Source organism: Cynocephalus volans, chromosome 6 (assembly GCF_027409185.1).
Source record: "Cynocephalus volans isolate mCynVol1 chromosome 6, mCynVol1.pri, whole genome shotgun sequence".
Taxonomy (NCBI): domain Eukaryota; kingdom Metazoa; phylum Chordata; class Mammalia; order Dermoptera; family Cynocephalidae; genus Cynocephalus; species Cynocephalus volans.
The window spans coordinates 128,842,420-128,848,204 of record NC_084465.1 but is presented as its reverse complement, the minus strand read 5'-3'; the positions used below and the strand labels follow the sequence as shown (position 1 = coordinate 128,848,204).

At 41.3% G+C, this 5,785-nt stretch overlaps 1 non-coding gene across 1 annotated transcript; it reads left to right on the top strand.

Moving 5' to 3' along the window:
* Nucleotides 1-1,172: 1,172 nt before the first annotated feature.
* On the top strand, nucleotides 1,173-1,279 carry LOC134381342 (U6 spliceosomal RNA). The gene has a single exon (XR_010023942.1). It is a non-coding gene; the product is annotated as a U6 spliceosomal RNA (small nuclear RNA).
* The last annotated feature ends 4,506 nt before the right edge of the window (nucleotides 1,280-5,785 follow it).

Below are 5,785 nucleotides of genomic sequence, written 5' to 3'. Positions count from 1 at the left end.
GACAGGCTCCAGGCTCTGCCACTTAGCAGACATGAGACTTGGGGAAAGTAACTTGCTCTTTCTACCCCACAATTTTCTTATCATAAAATGGAGGAAATAATCTTCCCACATTACAGAGATTTTCTTTTCTGGGAGTCAAGGGAGAAAAACCATTTGCAGAGCTCAGCACTACGCCCGGTCCCTGATGTGCCCAGTGGGATGTTGGTTATTACTTGTTTGTGGTCTGATGTGTTCTAGCCTGCATGGACCTTCTAAAAAGAGCCTTCAGCCTGTTTCCTTGGTCTGAATCCTCTCATCGTCCAGTCTAATCAAGTCCCAAGATTGGACTGAACAAATTGGTTCCCATGTCCTTCTAGGATGGCCCATGGTTCCAGGCAGTTGTCAAGTTCTTGAGGTCTGGTCTTCAGAAGAGTAAATTCAATCAGTTGCCTACTGAGAAACTTAAAATTCTCCCATGGAGGCCCTTCCTGCTCAAAGTCACCTCAGGCTACTCTGCCACCACCAGGGAGCCCTGAAGATGTTCAGAGTGATGAACAGGGTAGCTTCATACACTCGGGTCTCAAATTTATAAAGGACGGGTCACATACGAGCCTATCACAGGAACAGTTCACCTGGAGTGAAGGAGCACTCACGGAACTTCTGACGCAGGACGCAGTGACCTGTTGTCACTGGGTAGAAAGCCACATGGCTCTGCTCAGAACTGGCAGTGCCCACGGGTGAGGGCTGCCACTAAAGCCGCTGATGTGTCTGGAGCCATGCAAGCCACTTACTGCCCGGGCTCAAACAGTGGCCAAGCTGTCCTGCTTATGGAAGCCCCAGGAAAGAGGGGTAGAGCCTCCCCCTCACAGTAAGAAGAGAGAGGGTGGCCGCCTTTTACAAGGTGGATTTTATTTAACGAGCCCTTCTAGTTCATGAAATGGAGTTTAAATGACCCTCAAAAAGCAAATGCAACACCCAAGTGTCCCCTGCCCCACCCCAATCCTACCCCCAGGGCCATCAGATTCCTGAAGGCATTCAAGATAAACTACCATTCAAAAGACTGGACTACCACGGCCAATTCAACAGCAATGAAGAAAATCCTGTTCCTTCTGCTGATTTGAAAACATGTTTTGGTGCCTGACAAGTTTGGTCAATAGGTATTCACTAATTTTGTAATCAGAAAAAAAAAGAAAGTGCTCACTTCAGCAGCACATATACTAAAATTGGAACGATACAGAGAAGATTAGCATGGCCCCTGCGCAAAGATGACACGCAAATTCGTGAAACATTCCATATTTTTATGAAGTAAATATGTCAATTTGTGAAAAAAAAAAAAAAAGAAAGAAAACAAAACTTTTATTTTCTGGATGTTTCTTATATATACTCATCACCCCCCACCCCCCACCCCCCCCAAAAAAAACCAGATTGGCTGGAGTTTTTTGTAGACTACCCGGTCATTTAGGCACTGTGTAGACCAAATCCCTGCAGTAGGGTCCCCTCAGAGAATCCACTAAATCAGGACCTGCTGCTGGAGCCAGTTACACTATATCCCTAAGTTATACAACTGTAGGCCCAAAGCTGCTTCCTTAGGAACACAAAGTCTTTCCCAGGTGTTTACACATCTTGCAGGCTTTTGTCAGTGACCAGGCACAGTCAGCCAGGGCAGTGAGAAGAGGGCTCTATATTGCATGGCTTTTGTTTGGTTTGAGATGTAGAGAGGGTGGGGGAGGAGGAGGGACAGGGTGTGTGGGGTGAGAGAGCCCACTTTCCAAATCCCCACTCCAATGTGCAGCCTGCCAAACTGCACACAGACATGACAGGGGATTGTAAAAATGCACCCCAGACAATGTAGCTAATGTACCAGGATCCCCTGCTAAGGAGTGCAAGGGCACGTCAGGAAGCGACTAGGATATCAGAATCCCAACAGCACACCCTAAAAGGAACAGCTTTTCTTGAGCATGGATCTACTTCCTCTGTGTATCCCCTTCTCCAAAGAGAATGAACCCAAGGACACAGAAAAAGAAAAATCTGGACTCTGGCTCTGTCTCTGGAATAGCCTGTAAGCAATTCAGGCAGAATTTCTTTACACAATGGATGGGAGAAATATGAACCAGGCTGCCAAAATACAAGCAAGTACTGTGTATTCAGCTCGAGAGGAGCCTGGACACATTTCAGAAAGAGCAGAAAATCCAAAGACTGGGACACTGACTCCTGTCCTGGGCTGACAGTCATAAAAGACAAGTTAATTTGTGTTTCACAAGATAGCACTAAGGGCAGATGGGTGTGGAATGACCCTGACCCATCTGGAATCTTACAGGCTACATCATGCTAGGCTTTTCAAACACCCTGGTCAAAATTCTGGCTAAGGGGGTGAAGAAGCTTTTCCTCCTAATAAAGGATGTTCTCAAAAAGAAAGAAAAAAAAATCCAATAGAATCATGGTATTTTTCCTTTCAAATGGGACTTAGAGATTGTCTCTTCTAATTATATAACTAAGGAGCCCACTCCCAGAGAAATCAAACACATGGCCTGAGAGCATTCTGTTAATTAGTGTCAGGGGCAAGAACGAAGCCCAAGTTTCCAGACTCCTAGGGTCATAGTGGCAGTTCATTCAAATGGTCACGAGTGTCTCTGAATTCCAGGGTTTTCCCTTTTTTGGGCTCTTTGCAAAAGGTGTGGACAAGTCAAATTGGAGGGTGGATTCGCATTGCTTGAGCTAGATGGTATAAGCAAAAATGAAAATGTTTTTCAGAAGTTCACTTCATTTAGAAGTGCAGCAGAGAGGTTGGCCTGGTGCTCAGCTGATGTGGATAATGGCTAAAATCTTTGTTCTGTGGATAACATTATATGTCATCATTTAACTATTTCCTTTTACCCTTTTCATCTCCCCTTAGCTTGGAAATTGCAGAGCAGTCATCAATGGCCTGTGTCCAGGAAGGATCCCCAAAATGGCTCTAGAATATGCGGTGGACTTGGGGTTGAGGACATGGACAAGAGAATGCGACAAAAGAGGAAATGATGTAATAATGTCTTTAAATCTTTGAAATGCAGATCAGTTTACTATTGTGAGGAAAACATCAGAGGCAGGCTACGGATTGCGTTTGAGTTTGTGACTTTGAATTTTGTGAACAGGTGTTTCACTAACCTCAAGTCAGGTGTGCAATACCTGGAAAGAATTGGCTCCCTCCACAAAGTTTTAGACTGATGAAATACTAAGAAGAAATCTTGTGACGAGGAGTAAGCTTTAAAAACAATTAACCTTAGAAAGATTTAGAAAAGACTTTGACCTCAGAAGGCAGTCTTGGGTTATCCCCAGTTCTATCATAACTCGTCTGCTTGGGGACCAGCCCAGAGGCCCAGTCTGGGACCTCGCCACAGTTCATGTAGTTCATTTTGAAGGGGAAAGACAAAGTAAATGTCACAAAGTAAGAATGACATTACTGCAGTCTTGGTTTCTCTATTTCCTGGTCTGTTTTTTTAAAAAATGGAAAAAAAAAAAAAAAGTGGTTTTACGTGAACTCCAACCTAGACATTCAATAGATATTTGTAGTATAAAAGAACTTAAACTTAAATGTTTACTTTTTGAACTTCTACTGTTAGATATATGAGTTCATAAATAGCAAACCTATTCAATCACTGAGTATTTTTTTTCCTATTATGTTGGCTTTTAAAGTGTTTTAAAGAAATAATCCAAATCCACATATATTGCCCTCCCCTCCAAAAAACCACACGTATTTCTCAGATATTCTCCTATAGAGGAGCTAATACAACTATTTCGAAAGTGAGGCAAAACAGATTGAAAGTTAATTAGGGGTACAACTTACTTAAAAATATTGCAGCAATATTTTAGATCTACAATCTTGTCTCAGTTTTCTAGATTAAACCCTCTCTAGTACTGCTCTTCTACTGTATCTTATATTTTTTAAAAAGAAGAAAAAAGAACAAAACCATTGAAACCATGAAAACATAAGATGACATTCTAAAGAAGAAACTGAATCATCTTCATATACATATTATATATATTTAAAGTTTTGCATCTTCTAGAAACATCTTAGAAGATTCGATCAATGTACAGAATGATGAAATGACATTTCTCTGAAGAAGCAACAGGATGAAATATATGGAATTATAGCTATCGCACCTAAAACGAAATGTGGCTGAGGTACTGAGTTTGAGATTTTTCTATGTGTGCCCCTGCTTCCTGCCCCAAGAATGCCAAGAATTTGAACTCCTTGTTCTTAAGGTGAAAGGGCATTAACTCGAGTCTGTTCATGAAGAAAAGAGGTGGCAAATCCTGAGACACTGGAGCTATACAATAAAATCTCCCAAGTTTAATATGGCCATAGGTGCCTATTTCCTTTGGTGCTTCTAAAGTAATTGGAAAGAACATTTGAATGGTAGGTCATTAATTAGGAGCCAGTGAGATCTCCATTTGCATCTCAGTAATTCTCTACTCCTTTATTTCAACATTTAGCTTTGGGTTTAAAATATTTGCTAAGAAAGCAGAGAGGCGATTAACAGAGATTTTTAAATGTGTGCCATAGTTACACATTCTGTCAACAGCATATAAGGAAACTATACAGCATAAGTTACAAAATGGTTATTTCGTGTTTCGCAAACATTCCAATAAACCCTTCACTGTGGTGTAATTCAATTCAACAGTAGAAAAGCAAAACTGAAACGAAACTCAAGAGCAGCCTAGCTGGTTACATCTCGAAGAGAACCTCAGGGAATCGGTCAGCTACAGTTTTCCCCTGTGAATCTCAGGGAGGAAATCTTCCCTCTTTTCCTTCAAGAAGATTGTCTATTCAAGGTACACAAGGAAAGCAGGAAGAGACCCTGCAGCTCGCTAGGGGACCCCAGAAGTTACTCCAGACCCAGGATAAATTCTTCCAGGCTGCATATAGAACTCCAAATATCCCCAGCTTCCCAAAGCAATAGAGGGTGCTATCTGGGGTTAGCACTGTCTCCTAGTGAATAACTTAACATGTCTGGGTTTTGATTGTAAACTCCTTGTTCTTAAATTAGCTAGAGCTATCACATTCTAGAAGTGCTTGGCCACCACTTTGATACAACGTGATTTTGTTGTTTTAAAATATTTCAACTTTATTTCATCAGTTGTATAGTATTATTCCAACAGACTGTATTAAAGGCAGTGATCACTAACACAGAGCAGGACAGGAATAACAGGCAGCCAGGCTGCTCCCAGGCCGAGACCTGTCCGGCCAGGGTCGCCGACATGCAGGTCAGTAGCTCATACACTGCTACCTTCAGAGCACAGGCTGCGGGAGAAGTAAGAAGACAGATGCCGCTGTACCCTTAGAAGCTATTTAATAAATATCATCCAAAAACAAAATGTGAAATAAACCCTCCAGAGCACAACCACCTTAGGCCAACTGAATATAATCTAGTTTATTCAACCAAAAATTGAGAGAGAAGGAAAATATTAAAACAAAACAAAACAAAAAAGCAGTTCTTAACACTAGCAGTAAATAAATTTGTACAACAATTCAGTCTGTATAATATGATGAAATAAATCTACATCTTTTCTTATTTTGGTGCTTTGAATTATACATACAAACAACAATTACAAGGGCTTGTTCACAAAGCATGTGGGCCCAGGAAAAGGCTCTCAGAAACCCTCCACGGCAATCGTGAGTGTCAGCACTGACTGCCCGAAACTGATATTTCCTTTGCAAAGACCCACAGCTTTGAATGAATGATTTGCCTATGACTTTTTTTTCTTTTTTCTTTTTTTTCTTTTTTTTCTTTTTTTCTTTTTTTCTTTTAACTTTTAATGCATCAAA